Below are 17,506 nucleotides of genomic sequence, written 5' to 3' on the forward strand. Positions count from 1 at the left end.
AAATTCAGGGTGCCAGCTCAAGGGGAAGGCTTTCTCTCTCTGTTGGATTTGGGGGAAGGTCCCTGTCATCAATCTTCCCCTGGCCTAGGAGCTTCTCAGCCCAGGGATCTGTTCCGAAGTACGCACTCTACTCCTGGCTTTTCTGGCTTGGTGATAATAAGGTGTCCCTTCTCTCTGCTCGTTTCTCTCGTTTATATCTCCAAACAGACTGATTAAGATACAACCTAAACCTGTAGATTGTCTTCTGCCTCATTAACATAACCGCCTCTAATCCTGCCTAATTAACACCATAGAAGTTAGAATTTATAACACACAGGTGATTATATCAGATCACAAAATGGAGGACAACCACACATTACTGGGAATCATGACCTGGCCAAGTTGACACACATTTTTGGGGGACACAATTCAATCCATAACAGGGACCTTGAAAGAAAGTCCTGGTGATCTACCTCTAAAAGGTCACAGCCATTGAAAACCTTAAGGACCACAGTTCTACTGACCCACACGGGGTTGCCACGAGTCGGAATATACTTTATAGGAACAGATTGCCAGGTCTTTTCTCCCCAGGAGCTGCAGGTGGGTTCCAACCATGGACCATTTGGTCAGCAGCCAAGCGCTTAACCATTACACCACCAAGGCTCCTTTTGCTATAGTAGGTGGCAGTATTTTTAAAGTAGGGGTTTTTGTTACATTTCTCTACTATTAGCTATCATAATGACTCCTCTTCTATACTGTTAGCCTTTTTTTCCAGGAAATTATTTGTGCTCAGGTCAGCTGCACCTCTAATCTGACTAGCTTTGTGGCAGATGTTTAATACTCAGAGGGCTGTTTGATTTTTGTTTTGTTTTACTTCTCTCCTTACTTTTAGGGTAAGCTGGTTGATAATGCTAGATGTGGGAGGTTTCGCCTTAAATACAGGAAAGTTACATAGACACACTAAGGGGCAGATCCAAAACAAACCCACTGCCGTCGAGTCGATTTTGACTCATAGAGACCCATACGGTTTCCAAGGTTGTAGATTTCTACAGAAGCAGACTGCCACATCTTTCTCCCTCAGAGCTGCTGGTGGTTTTGAACCGCCAACCTTTCGGTTAGCAGTCAATTGCTTTAACCACTGTGTCACCAGGGCTCCTTAAGGAGTAGAGAGTATATTACTTTTTAAAACTATGCAATACTGAATCAATATGCTGGAATAACGTAGGATGTCCACCAAGTCTTACTTTAGGATTTGTAGTGGTGTATTTTGGCCTCTCCAGTTTGAGAAACTTTCTTTAGAATCTGCCTAACTCACTTTAGGTGAGACCTATATCACACCACAGTATCCACAGGACAAGCAGGAAAAATATTCCTCCCTCAACAATCCCAAGCGGGCTACAAGACATTTCCCCCAAAGCAGTCTTGTCTTTTAGGTACTGGATGACCTGGAACAAAATAGCATTCCTGAGAATGGATTTTGCTTTTCTAGAGTTTTGACAAACCCTGACCAGCAATTGTAGGATTGCAAATGCAAAATCTCCCTCTAGAATAGTTAGCTGTTCTGTATGACAGACCTGAGCACAGAAAAAGAGGCAATCCTGCACTTCATCGTAAAACATGGATAATTGTTTATTTTCAAAGAATTAAAACAGGAAAAAATATATACACCATTTCTTATAAATACATTTCTTTGGCCTTGCAAAATATAACCTGTGAAAGACAGATCATCCCACAAAAATAAGTCTCACAGGGCAGTCAAATTATTTTATCATCATGCCACTACGGAGCCCAGGACAAAGTCAGTATACACACTTCCAATCTGCAGGGACTGAACAAAAAAAAAAAAAAGCAAAAACCAAGGCATGGCATTGTGCAGACCTTGGTAATAAAGATGCTTTGGTTCAGATCAGGTTCTGGCACTGAAATGCTCAGTGTGTTGGGCATGTTATTTAACCTCTCTGAGTCTTGCTTTATTCATGTGCAAAATGTGGCTAAAAATATCTCCTAGGGTTGTTTTGGTGATTAAACTGAAATAACATATGTAAAGCACCTGGCACATAGTAAAAGTGTTCATTAAATTTTATTTCGCTTTCCTTCCCTTCCCAGCTGGAGAAAAGGGGGGGAAAGTCAGCTGCATTCCCTTCATCCATAACACTTCCTTTTTCTAAGCTATGGAATCTTGGCGAGGTTGGAGGGGATGCTTCCCCACTTGTTAGGTGGTTGAGAAATTTAAGAAGGGTCACTGAGAATGCTTGAGGTAAGTAAGTACGGCAACACTAGAAAGATCATAGCTATTTCATGGCACAACCAAAAATCTTCAAAGATTCAGTCACATTTACCCATCTTCCTATTAAATTCAGCCAACAAAGAAATAGGTAATTTTGTGAAACTGTGTTATTTGCATACACAGAAAGACCAGAAAATATTAGGGGATAGACTTTTTTAGAAACCATATATATATTTTAAATGTTATAATGCAATTCTTCTCAAAGTGTGGTCCAGAGATCCCCACAGGTCCCCACAGGTCCAAACTTTTTTCATAATTACAGCAAGACATTGATGGCCTTTTTACTCTTTCTCCTGAGTGCACTTTCAGTTTTCCAGAGGCTACATGATGTGTATTATCACAACAAACTGAATACATAGGCATATAGGAAAATCCAGCTTGTTTCTATTAAGACAGGCATTAAAGAGATTTTCAAAAATGGGAAACAATGCCACCCTTGGCACTAACACTACTTTTGTTTTGGGAATGCAGTCCCTTTTTTTATAAAGGTATGTTATTTATGTGAGCATGCATTGGGTTTATTGTTGTTGCTGTTGTTGGCTGCATTTATTAGTTATTTAATATACACATATTTAAATTTTTCCTCAGTTTTAATTTCAAATACAGTAGATACAATCCACATAAGCAAAAGCACTTTAGGGTGCTCAATAATTAAGAGTGTAAAGGGGTCCTGAGACCAGCAAGTTGAAGAACTGCTATTATAATGCACTGCATCAAGACCTGGAAGCAATGACACCTCCCAGATCATCTTTGAAAAGGCATTATTTGCACTTGGATTTTATAGTAGGTCAGTAGCTAATGAAATTCAGTAGAGACAACATTGAGGGGCAAATTTCTCACACAGAAACACATATTCAAGTCTTCTACATTTATTTCACTTTAATAAGGATTAATTAAGGTTTCTAGAAAGAGAATATTCAATTCTTCACAGATGTTCCAAAATAAACTTTCCTTGAGGGCTGAGTTCCCATAGCTAAGGTTAAATTTTAGTTTCATTTTTAACGGGACAAGGAGACCCATGGTATGAGAACTGGAAAGACAGCTGTTTTAAAATACACAAAGACTTTCTAAAGGTTGGTCATTTTGTATATATATGTGCTCAGTTTACTGAAATATGGTTACAAACTCAAAGCATCAGAAAATTTCTAAGCTAAATAAACTGGCAGACATGAACTAAACACACACACTAAAACTATTGCTTTCAGGGCACATTCTTTTCAGAAATATATGTGCCCTGTGCATGAGTGGCTCAAGTAACATATTCTTTGTTGAAAAAGAATTTAACAGAAGCACTGCTGTAGCGCTTACACAAATATATCTTTCACCCTTTTCCTAAATAAAAAGAACCCCCAGGGAAATTAAAGGCAGAAACCAAAGCAATGTAATGTTATGGCTGAAAGGGTGGCAAGGGTTGTAAGAGATTTTCTGTAATTTTTCAACCTAAGTCTAAAAATACAAAAGTGTTAACATTTAACATTCTCATAATAAAATACTCATTGGTTAACTAAACTCACTACATTGGTTAAATATACAGTAACTAATACCTGATTATACGTCCCTGGTAAAATAGTTAATCATTGCCAAGAAAACTTAACTTTTTCCTTTCCTATAACTCTGAGAACTACTACACACAATCCAATATCCCACACTGCAATTATCAATCCTAAAAAAAAAAAGCCTTAATTCAAACCATGCACAATTTCAGATCAGCAGTGCAGACATAAGGGCCCAAGACTGAGCCAACAAACTTAACTTAAAACCAACTTGTCTAAAATATCATATTCTTTCTTCAACTACATAATTTTCTCAAAGGGAAATTCTAAATTAAAGAGACTACATCGTGTGAGCTGGCTAATTAAGTCCTCTAGTCCTAATTTCTAATACTAAACTTGAACAGCTTATAGAAACACATTAGGAGATTTTGCTGGCAATCACTAATGAAGTAGTTTTTATCTTTCACAAAAATTATTTTTTTAAAGGAAAAGCTTTATTTTTAAGTCCACCTTAAAAAATGCCTATTTGGAATAGAATCACTCCTACAGTTCATTAATATAAGAGAAAGACAATGGCAAATTAATGCAAAGACCAGACTGTAAACCACAGCACACCACATAAACAACATAAAAATTTACGGAGCATGCATTGGATGGGCCCAACCAAGAGTTCCCTGCAGCATTCTGTTCAGTATCGTTTTTGTCTTCTCATTAATGTAGATTCTTGCACCATTTCATAAAAGGATCCATATGATCGCATATCTTTGTTTGATATCAGTGGCACTAGATATTTCAAATGATTTCTGAAAGTAAGACATTAATCCACTAATTTAGCTATCCGTAATGGGCATCTAGAAGGAGCACCAACATATTGCCTAGTTTAAGGGGGAATGAGTTGGATTTAAAAAAAAAAAAAAAATCATATCATTCTATATCATCTCAAATTCTGAAGTACATAAGTGTTCCCCATCACCACCACCAAGGAATTTTACAGAATGTATTTCTGTATCTTAACATGCATATTTTGAGGGAAACAAATGTTGCCCAGTCTCAGATTCTGGGTGAGTGGATTGTGGGAGGGGGTGGGGGGGGTGATAAAAAAAAAAGTAAGTAGAATTTTTCAGTTATTCCCACAACTGTAATGCCACACGGCATTTAGGAATTTAAATAATTTGCCCAGATCCTTTAAAGTCAGTTTTCTCTGACATCAACCTTTCCTTATACAAGCAAAGCAGCTCCAGCCTTTTGCCATTCTTAGAGGCCAAGGCGGCCCTTCAGCCCTTCCTCACCTGGCCCCAGTCCACATGGCCCCCCTGCCCCACTGCAGCTCAATGCTCCCTCCTCTTCTCCTTCCTCACTCCCAACCTCTCACTTGGGTCCCCAACTTCTGAAGTGCAGATGAACCTCATTCGAGCCCTTTGGTGCCCAAATGCCAGCTTTTAGCACCTCTGTACGTCTTTGTTTTACTTCCCAGGGCCCAGGTCTAAATGGTGAGGGGACAGAAGATCCTTTTACCTGTTTATTTCCTGTTGTTGCTTATAGCAAAACAACTTTAGGAAATGATTGGCTGTTTGTTTCAGGAACCAGGGGTGAAGGGGAAACTCTGGAGACTAATTCTGTTTACCAGTGCCAGAGAGTGAGGAGAAAGGGTGCTCAGAGTCAGTGGGGGAGAATGCAAGCCTCAGAGGCCAAATTCCTCCACCTACACCCCAGAGCTCCAACCTGATGCCTCAATCCAACACAAGCTCCCACATTTTGGCCCAAACCCATTCTAATGCCTTACCCTACTGCCCAGGATTTTACCCGCTTAATCCTCACAACCACCCTGCAAAGGAGGCATCACAGTCCCCTCTGCACAGGTGAAAAGGCTGAGGTTCTCTTGGAGAGGCAGTGGTGGTGCACACTTTGGATTAAACAGACCTCTCTGACAGACTAGCAGGAACATGGGAGTTCTGCAAACAAATGATAAACTTGCAGAAATAAAATCTTTCCGTATCAACAAATAAATGACATGAAAGGATAAAGGAGGGCAAATGAATAGATCCAGACACTTGACTAAAACATTGCTAAGGTTTAGGACCCTTGGAGGCAGGGCACCATCCTTCATCTCTGTAGCCCCAGGATCCAGCATAGCTCTTGGAACATGCCAGGCCCTTGTAACTATATCAAATGAAGGAACTCATGGAGTTCTTCCAAGCAATGCCTACCCTGCATTATACAAGTAACAAATAACTAAATGCTTTGGCCCCAAGCCCAGGATACTTTAACTTAACTAGAGACTATTTCTAAGAGTCCACTCCTCTCTTATAATCAGAGCTAGGCTGGAAGCTCGGAGACAGCAGAAGGTGTGGCTTCCCTTGGAAGTTCTGTCCTGGAGGAGGCACTCAAGAAACATTTGTTAGATGAAAGAATGCACAAATGCTCTCAGTATATGGAGCATACAGATCAGTGATTTTCAAACTGGAATGTGCATCAGAATCACCCGGGGGGCTTGTTACAACACAGATTGCAGGGCCCATCCCCGGAGTTTCTGATTCTGTAGGTCTGGGTGGGGTCTGATTAATTTGCATTTCTAACAAGTTCCCAGGTGATGTTGATGCTGCCGGTCCAGGGACCACAGTTTAAGAATCACTGACCCAGATGATTAGAATTACAAACTAAACAAAGCTTTTCTAGTCAAAATACTTGAGTAAACAAAGTAAACAGAACAGTGAAGAATATATAACTCGTGACATCAAAAATTCATACAATTTCTAGCTTATTATGTAACCTAAATGTTCCCCATTCCAAGATGTCAAGTATGGATATTAAACTGATCTATCATTAAGGAAAAAAATGAAAATAGCATTTCATCATAACAACAATGTATTACTTTCACAACTGTTGACACTTACAGCTATACCATCATATTTTAGGTAAAATCATCATTAAAAATCTAAATTAAAATAAAAACATTTAAAAAATGATACATCAGAGAGTATTTACTTTTACAAAGAGACTGTTTTACAACGTCCCAGGGATTCTTCTTACTTGAGGGTTCTCCATATAATTCGATTAATGAAAAAAAAATTATTGGCAACTATTTCAGTAACACATTTTTGGCCTAAGGCAAAGTGTACCCTACATAAGAAAGTTAGAGGCAACAATATATAGTATAACTCAAGGTGGGGTAGGACTTTAGAGAGAATTGGAACTTTCAAAAACAAGATCAGTCTTCCATCAGGCTCCAAAAGGACTAAGCTAAATGACCTTAAGGTAAGTAACTTAGCCTTGATTTTCTCATATATGAAAAGGAATTAATAATACCTATCTTGCAGGGCTGCTATAACTGAAAATGCATGTAAAGCACCACAGTGATTTCTTTTATGGAGTGCCTGCTACCATCATTACTGTCACAGAAATGCGACATGCTCTTGAAAGTCTGGCATTTCCAACAAGCGCACTAAAACCCTGGGCCAGTCCGCATTAGTGTGCATGCTGCTGGAAATGCCAACCTCCCAAGAGCATGCTGGCATTTCTATTACAATAATGGACAAGGGTTTGTTGTTATTGTAGTAATTTATATTCTAATATATTCATACTTGTGAATTAATGCAATTGCTAGCTTTTTAAAATTTTGTTTCCATTTTACATAGCACATTCTTAATATGTGATTTGATTCCAAACAGTAGAGGAAAAAAAGGGGACTTAGAAGACTTAATTTTGTCTCAAAGTAACTTTCATTTTCATTAAGTAAAAGTAATTTTTTTAACTTTTGGCTTTGAAGATCTCTCTACTAAAATATAAAACACCCTTTGTAGCCCTAATGTTTGTTTTCCATGCCAATGTAAATGTACAATTATTTTTACAGTTCAAGTCTGTCTTGTCACTGAGGTGGAGATTAACTGAAAGTTGAATGCAACAGTGAGGAGACTTGCAATTCTTGTTGTGGAAGAAAAAGTGACCACAGCTTTCCCTTTTTGGTAATTTATGGCCTGACAGGCTGAGTGAAGTTAGAGCTCCTGTTCTCCTCGAAGAATCTCAAGGAACACTAGCCCCGCCAGGACTGTAAGTTATTGTTATTTTCCTGACTGTGGAGACCCAGCAGAGAAGAAAATCTTCTCTGCCTGGTGTGTGTTTGGTAAGAACAGTGAGATGGACGTATTTATACCTTGGCTAAAAATGGTACATTTTTTCCTTAAGCACATTGTGATAAAGAAGAAGCAAGGAGACAGTCACCTGTTAAAAACTTCAGATAAAACTTACTAAGACATTCCCACCCATATCTTGGAGCGGTGTCATTACAGGTGATCTTTAGTAATGGTTGTTTCGTTTGGTGTGGGGAAAATATTTTTTCTAGAATTTCTGTAATGAACACATATTACTTATGTAATAAGAAAATAAAAATGCTTTCACTAAGGTTGAAAAGTGTTCAAAGTCTTCTTGAGTAATGAATTTGACATATAAATGATTTGCTGCTGCACTGTTCTGGGAGCCTGGTTATGAACACACACCTAGAACACCCACAGTCATCAGTGCTTGGCTTTGCCCTAGTAACTGGCCCAGCCCACTTAAGCAACAAGACACTCGAAGGCTCTCCTTAACTCATGGCTGTTCGGCCCTCCTTATGTCTCAGCCATGCATAGAAAGACGAACTAAGGAACTCAAAGTAAGACAAGGTTGAGACAGACTGGGCTCCTGGTTCTAACTCCAGTCACTAATTGTAGCCCCACTGGCAAGTTACTTAATATCTATTTCTTATTCCCTTCTTTTTCTCATTTATTAAATAAGATAAGTGGATGGAGTCACTGGGTGGAGCAAACCATTAAGCACTTGACTACTAACCAAAACGCTGGTGGTTCAAACTCACCCAGAGGGGCATCATAAGAAAGGCCTGGTGATCTGCTTCTGAAAGTTCACAGCCTTAAAAACCCTATGGAGTGCAATTCTGCTCTGCAACACATGGGATCATCATGTGTCGGAATCGACTCAACAATAACCCAACTGGAAAATAGATTATATTAGATAATTTGTAAAAAATTATGGAGGTAGGCAGCAGTAATGGAGGTTAGATGAGGGAGTGGTACTCATCTAGCGCAAGACCTTTGACCTGCTCTAGCTACTACAGGATTTGAAGCAATGATCATCTCAAGTAACTTGGAAGCTATGGCGCAGGGAAAGGGAGAGAAAAAGAATAAATACTGCTAAAGCCGTAGTCATGTATATGTCACTCGCATTTTGGGGATAATTTTTAAAGCTTTGAAATTCAGTATAAAATCAAGTAAACACTTAGTTTTTACCTACAGAATTTTTACCCACCTGCCTATAAACTAAGGTTCTTAAGGCATGATAGTTTTTTGTTGTGTTCCATACAGCTGGGCAAAATTTCCATTTGTAAAAATCTCAGATTGTATTAAAAATGTATGTGACGTTCATTTATGCAAATGTGTAAAATGTAGAATAATACAGAAACATTAAAAAAAAAAGTCCATTAGAACATCAGAACATCTAGTTCAATTGGCATAATACACTTCATAAAGACAATGTTCTACATTGTACTTTGGTGAGTAGCTTCTGGGGTCTTTAAAGCCTGTGAGCAACCCTCTAAGATACTCCACTGGTTTCACCCCTTCGGGAGCAAGGGAGAATGAAGAGAATAGGATACAAGGAAAAGATCTGTCCAAAGGACTAATGGACCACAGCTACCATGGCCTCCACCAGACTGAGTCCAGTACAGCTAGATGGTGCCCGGCTACCACCACTGACTGCTCTGACCAGGACCACAATAGAGAGTCCTGGACAGAGCTGGAAAAGCATGTAGAACAAAATTCTAACTCACAAAAAAAAGACCAGATTTACTGGCCTGACAGACTGGAGAAACCCCAGGAGTATGGCCCCTGGACACCCCTTTAGCTCAGTGGTAAAGTCACTCCCGAAGTTCACCATTCAGCCGGGGACTGGACAACCTCATAGACTCACAGCAGTCCAGGGACAAGGACTAGTAGGCAGGAGGGGACAAGAAAGCTGGTGATAGGGAACCCAAGGTTGAGAAGGGACAGTGTTGACATGTTGTGGGGTTGTTAACCACTGTCATAGGGCAATATGTGTACTAACTGTTTAATGAGAAGCTATTTGTTCTGCAAACCTTCATCTAAGGTACAAAAAAAAAAAAAGAATTATCTATGTGAGATCAAATTGACAACAGCAACTCAAAAGGTTTGATGGGAAGCCTAGGGGGCAGTGAGCTGAAGATAATGGTGATGGAATAATCTGGAAAAGGATAGTGAGAATAGCAGCACAACTGGAAGAATGTAATCGATGTCACTGAATTGTACATGTAGAAACTTTTGAAATCGTTTAACTTTGGCTATGTATATTTTCACCAAAAAAATTTTGAAAAGGTCCTCCAAGGTCAAGAAAAGAGAGTGTTGACATGTTGTGGAGTTGTTAACCAATGTCATAAAACAATATGGGTACTGACTGTTTAATGAGAAACTATTTGTTCTGTAAACCTTCATCTAAAATACAATATACATAAAAATTTTTAAAAAGCCCATTAAAAATGGAATGAAACCAATAGACCTTGTCTGCCTTCACCATCTAAAAGACTATATTCTTTCCCTTATTGTCCATTAAATATTATGAAGATATGAGCGGCCACACCACTCAACAACCACTTCCCTAATCCTCTACTTGGTAACAGGCAATGTACAAGTCTCCAGGGAAGCATCCATGAATAACACAAGGGTTCCAGTTCTGAGAAATCACTGGATTACTGGGCAATTTGATAGTTAAGAAGACAGATCAGAATTAGACTAAGAAACAGATAGGAAGAGAAACAGAATACAGACATCCATTTCCAAAACTGTGTTCTACATATGTTAACAGGTACTCATCAAAAGAAGGGGCAGGGGGTGTTCCAAGGTCCTATGAGTCTGGATTAAATAGCACCCAGTACTACCTTTCTGGGGATTCAGAATGCACATCAGAATGGTAATGACGCTAAGAATTCACACAGTAAAAGGCCCCCCCATTAAACTCTATTTTATAGAACTTTAAAGAAGACTGGTGGTAAAAGGTCTAGAACAGCAGCTGTAGGAAATAAAAAAAAAAAAAAAACAGTTCAGGATGAGCAGTAGGACTGCAAAACGGAACTAAGAGCTCAACTGAGAGTTTAGAAATCATAAATCAGCATGAGCCAACTGACAGGGTTTTTTTGATTTTTCTCCAGGTGTTCAAGGCTCACCTGGTCATGTGTGACCTAAAAGCTGGAGATGACCTCATCATCAATATCCCCCATTCACCATGAGGGAACCCAATTATTTATTGGGAAAGGTAAGCCTGTGGTTGAAATTCAGTCTTCTTATGATGCAATACTAAAGAAAAAACACCATTACTATTATTTGAGCCACAATTATGGTTAAAAGTTCATCTGACATATTCTCAACTAAAACTATTAATACTTGATTTGCCAGAATACCACACACTCTTTACCCATAATGGTAAAAAAAAATAAAAAGAAGAAGAAGAAGAAGTTCTTATAATATTTTACTTCCAAGTCCTCAAAATTTGAATGGCAAAGCTCAAGTATAGCTCTTTGCAGGAGGACCTGAGAGAATCTAAAGTGCAAATCCTGCATTAGAGTTTATTCTATCATACACAGAGAGAGACACATGGCCCTATTAAGGAAAAGCTGTTAAGATCCTGGCGGCACTTAGAAGTACCTAGAACAGTGCCTGGCATATGATACCTACTCAGTATTTGTTGAGTGAACAAATAAACAAAAGAAAAAAAGTAAAGTTTTTACTTAGTGGAAAGGTTAAATGAAATCTGAATACTATACCAGATTGCTCTATTGTGGGAAGATATAAGATAGAAAAGTCTGAAAACAAATGATTTATGTGCCTTACTTACCCAGGGAGCACATGTGAAGGAACAGTTATGGAGAATTAAAGTCATATTGTAGATAACATCCCTGATTAAGTGATGTCTTCAAAATCTCACAAAAATGCCACTAATACTATATACTACTATAAGTAACAATTTGATTTTATTTATTTCTTCCCAGAGCAAAGTGTTTATAATATACAGGAACAGATATATTCCATTTTATCCTAGAAGAGTACTTCTGTTGGATGTTGGTGGTGGAAACATTATACAAACAGAAATAATTTAGCAATTGGCTCAGGGATCTGATTACAATTTTTCTTTTACTATCAAATAATTGTTAAATTAAGTTGTTGATGAATAATTATGATGTCATCTTGCTAAAATTTGGATTAAAAAAAAAATGAAAGATACCAGAGAATCCTTGTGCCAAATTTTTTACTGTTCATTTTTAACAAGAAATGTAAACCCAAATGGCTTGAAATACAAAAGTGCTAATTAAGTAGCAATTATGTACATACTGGCTTAGATTTGCTGTTTCAGAATCAAAATATGTGTCTGAGGAGTGGCAGTATAATGGAATGAGAACTGACCTGGGAAAGTGACTTGAGTTTTAATCCCAGCTCTGCTACTAATTAGCTGTTTGACCTTGAGTCTTTGGCCTCATTTTCTTATCTGCAGAAGGAGGCTAAAAGACTGGATCAGTGGTTCCTTACTGTCTTTTTTTTTTGGGGGGGGGAGGTGTCATATCATAGATCCCTTGAGAATTTGAAAAAGGGTAATGAATGCTCCCCTAAAAATATACACAAAATTATGCAGAGTATTTCAGAGTTAAGTGTCCCTGCTATCTATTTATTTAGGTTAAGGGCATCCTTGTAGGTCTCCCTACAGATTTAGACTGTAAAATTTTTAGATTCTTAACAAGTCAAAAGCAGCCTATGTGTAATACTCATATACATATATATAATACTCATACTCATATATATACATATATACATACACATATATATAGCCCTGGTGGGCAATGATTATGCACTTGGCTGCTAACCAAAAGGCTGGAGAGTCAAACCCACCAGCCATTCCATGGGAGAAAAGACCTGGCAATCTGCTCCCATAAAGATTACGGCCTAGGAAACCCTATGAGGCAGTTCTACTCTGCCATACAGGGTCACTAAGACTTGGAATCAACTTGATGACACACAACAAGAACAAAAACATATTAAAAACAAGAACAGCAACATATGTAAAACCCAAACCAAACTCGCTGCCCTCTAGTCAGCCCTATACTCAAAACACATAAGGAAAACTCAGACTTTTGCCTCAAATTATTTCTTTGATTCATAATAGACTTTTGGTGACACTGATTTTTTTAGGTTTAATTTAATTGTATTTAAAATGCATATCTGGTATACTTCCAAGATGTTTAGAAGTGACTGAAATACTTATCTAAGTATCCAAGTACTTGGAGGCAACCATATGTATCCAATCTTGAGAACAGGGGATTTATTTAAATATAGTCTTTATAATACAGGACATTGAAAGATGAAATAAGAATAACTCTAGAACAGATTTTTAATGGGAACTAAAGGGGAACCCATTTTACCCACTGCCATTGATTCCTACTCATAACAACCTTTCAGGACAGAGTAGAACTGCTCCATAGGGTTTCTAAGAAGCAGCTGGTGGAACTGAACTCCCAACCTTTTGGTTAGCAGCCGAATGCTTAACCACTGTGCCACTGGGGCTCCACTAGAGAAAAAACACCATAAATAACTAGCATCACGTATATCATCAAATGAATGATTACTACCTTATCTCATCATAAAAATAAAATAATGTATATATTAAGTATGGACAAACATATAGTACTTCAAGAATATAAGAGACCAGGCGAAAGATATGTGGCCTACTTCTTTAATTGCTATGTTCATAAAAGGTGCTTCAGTTGGCTCCAGTATAGATATATTGGATATATGGTCAAGGAAAGTTCCACAGATAAAAAACAGAAATTGCCAACTATATGGCTAGTTTTCAGGCCATAGAATTTTGAGAGAAAGGCAAGTGGCACGTATTTATAAATCAAATATATTAGCTCAACAAATATTTCACCACAGTTCAAACTAATTTCTCTGGTAGAATATTAGCCCAGCTACCTAAAGGCTGAAATAAAATTGCCCCTTCTCTCTTAAGTAGAAAGGTAGCCAAGAACTGGAAAGGGTCTCACTTCCAATAGGAACCTACTTCCCTGCTTCAGCACCTACAAATATTAGGATTGTAAAATACAGTAGAGAAAAGAAGAGTGAAGACATGACGAATGACAGCTACAGCAATAGCTCTTACTGGCCTAACTGGTCCTTCTCTCATTTCTTCTCTCTTTCATTTCTCTCTTTCCAAACATTTGTTCTTTCAAACTCTTTCCATGCTTTCGACTTCTGTTAAACACATTTGTACCTTGCCTCATTGCCTTATGGATACTTCACTCCATTATCAAAGTTACCTCTATATACACATGCACAGCAGGAGAAAATTCATTTGAAAAGGCTAAGAGAACCTTTTCCTGTGGCAGCTGTACTCCCCAGCAACTCCATACTTCACCTGGACCATTTATAAACTAGCTGGGGACATCCACAGTTATCTGAGTCAGGAATAAAGTTTTTCCTTTGAGGGCAGAGGTCTACTAGGAACACACATCTAAGCATACAAATCAACCCTAAATAGAGGAGGAAATATTTTTTTACATATCAAAATTCAGCATTTTGTTAAACAAAAGTAAAACATCTAGGCAGGCCAGAGAAATATTAGCCTTAAAATATTTTGTAAAAAAAATCAGGAATCCCACTTCATTTCCTTTGATGATTCTTCCTGAAACAAATCTTGTTTTTTTTAAATAAACATATGAAAATCATATTCCACATTCTTTTTGAGAAGGCGTCTGGTACATGAAATCTTTCTGTGAAATTGAATTTTCCTAATGTAACAATGACAGCCATACTAATGATGTAATTTGTAAGGGAGAAAATCATAAACGAAAAGTTGGTACCTTAATGGAAGACTAAGCTAGCAAAATCAGATGAAATGAGGATCTAATTTTCATGATGACCATGACCTTACTAAAACAGTAGTACTGTATGCTCAAAAACTTTGGCTCTCAATAGTTCTGAAGAACAAAAGGTTTAGCCTGAATAACTGATGGAAGGTTTATTCCTAAAGCCAACATTTTTATTTTATCAAGTTGACAAAAATCTCTCTAAAATGTATCAATACTTCCCTGGCTTCCTAAACAGTGTCAAAAAACCTAATTTAACACTTGCTTGATGACTCAAGGTTATCATTATAAGCAACATTCACTGTATTATGTCCTCCCAGTAATGCCCTCCCAGCCTCACTCAAAGTGGGCTATTGTCCCTTTAAGCTAAAGAGCTCTGCTTGGCCCTGCTGTTCAAGTGCATGATGTGCTCTCTTTCTCGCCTTCCTTGCAGAAGTCAGGTGCTCCTTCTCATTGCTAACATTTTGCTTAATGGTTCCATCCCTTCTAGTTCCTCTAAAATTCTGGTTTAAATCTCCTAAGGGTTTGGAAACTAGATACCCTGTACAAAAATAAGAGTAAATGAGGTCCAAATACAGGCCTGAGGTTTTCTTCTATGAGTTGAGTGTGTAAGCTTCCGCGTGGGGATATTGGTGGATTTAGCTTAGCAACTTCAAGGGTCTGTCCCTTTTGTGCTTGCTTCATTATTTTCATTTGTATCCCAGATGGAAAATAATCAGTAGAGAAACTGAATAACAACTCATTTTTCAAAGTTTCCCACAAAATGCCATGAACTTGAAAAGTTAAGTTCTAAAATTACTCCTCATTTCTGGAAATTCGTGATGTGGTTAACATGTCTGATTACTTTAATCACTACTATCAATATTAACAAGAAAGAAAACTAAATTTTCTGTCACCATATGAATGATGCTTTTCTCTCTGACAGAAAAAAAAATGACTTTGGGGATAAACATACGTAAGGTCTGACATAAGAAAGCTATTTTTTTTTTCAAGGCAAACAAAAATTTAAAAAACAAGACACGCCTAGGTCTTAGTTTCTAAATGTCATTCTCCTAAAAGAGTTTCTTAGAGAAATGGCTGATTCTAGGGATGGGACAGAGAAAATACAAAGGAGCCTGGAGCTTCTATTTGTGCCAGAAAGGAAGGGCTTAAAAAAACTGAGGGAACTCCAACCTGAAAGAGGCTCCTGATTCACAAAGCTGCAACTATTTGAGCAACAAAATAAATGATAGTATTAGATTATAACTCAAAAAATGCAATAAATATCTATGAGTCCATCCTGATATAAATTACTGGATAAATAAATAGGGGAGAAGAGACACATCTTCCTTACAGAATAATTCCAATTAATAAACGTAGAAAGAATGAGAGAAATAAAAAAAATCATCATTAGAACATCAAAATAACTGCAGCAGGCAAGATACACTGATGAATGACAAAATTAGTGGGTGAAGCTTTAAAAGAGAAAGAGATATTTTGCACAAAGTATCCCTACACAAAATATTAACAAAAAGTCAGCAGTTCGAATCCACCAGCCACTCCTTGGAAATCCTACAGGGCAGTTCTACCCTATCCTGTAATTTCGCTGTGAGTCAGAATTGACTCGACGGCAATGGGTTTGGTTTTTTTTTTTTTTTTAAGTGTACACTAGACTTGAGTGACTCCCTTCTAATAAAGAAAGTACAAAAAGTGAAAAACAGTAGCTTTATCGTGGAGAGACCTGGCAGGACACCACTTTAATCAAGGTCATCAAGACAAGGCGAGACCAATAAACTGTCACAGATTGGAAGAGGCTAAGGAAACATGCTGACTAAATGCAATGTGGTATCCTGGATTGGATTCTCAAAGAGAAAAAGGACATTAGTGGAAAACCTGGAGAAATCTGAAGAATAAAGTCTCTACTTAAAAGTATTGTACCAATGTTAATTTCTTAGTTTTGATAAAAGCACCATGTTCTGTAAAATGTTAACATTAGGGAGGCTAGGTGAGGGGTATATGGGAACTCTCTATACTATCTTTGCTTTTCTGTAAATCTGAGACTATTTCAAAAATTAAAAGTTAAAAAAAAGACAACCTAATATGGTTACTTACTGGGCTGCTCTGAGGTAAATTCTTAATACTTCAGTTTAAAGATTAAGAAGCTTCTTCATGCCAAGAGAAAGGGTAGGAGGATCCTAGAGAAATATTTGCAATTATGCACCAGGAAACATGCAAAATAATGTTCACAGCAGCTTTGTAATAGCAAAAGGCTGACAACCCAAATCTCCATCAGCAACAGAGTGAACAAATTGTAACATACTCATACAGTAGAACACGATATAGCTGTGAAAATGAATGAACTACAATCACATTTGTTTTGATAAATCTCAATGTATAATATTTAAGACTTGAAAAAAGCAAACTATAATATATAAAGGAGTAGGCAGAACATTAAATGGAAATTTTTTTTAAAAAAAAAAAAGCAAAGAAATGATTATCACAAAACTCAAGAGTGCTGGAAACTTCTGTAGGAGATGGAAAGTGGTAAGGGTTTCAAAGTTACCAGTAATGTTACATCTTTAAGGCGAATAGTGGGTACACAAGTGTTTCTTGTATTGTTTTGCTTTACACCTTACAAACCAAAAAAAAAAAAAACCTAATCCTTTGCCATCGAGTCGATTCTGACTCATAGCAACCCTACAGGACTGTGCGGAATTGCCCCACAGGGTTTCCAAGAAGCAGCTGGTGGATTTGAACTGCTGACCTCTTGGTTGGCAGCCAAGATTTTACTCACTGCGCCACCAGGGCTCCTTACACACATTATAAATACTCTTTTGTATCTAACATATATATATA

The sequence above is a fragment of the Trichechus manatus genome, unplaced genomic scaffold (assembly GCF_000243295.1).
Source record: "Trichechus manatus latirostris isolate Lorelei unplaced genomic scaffold, TriManLat1.0 scaffold00029, whole genome shotgun sequence".
NCBI lineage: Eukaryota > Metazoa > Chordata > Mammalia > Sirenia > Trichechidae > Trichechus > Trichechus manatus.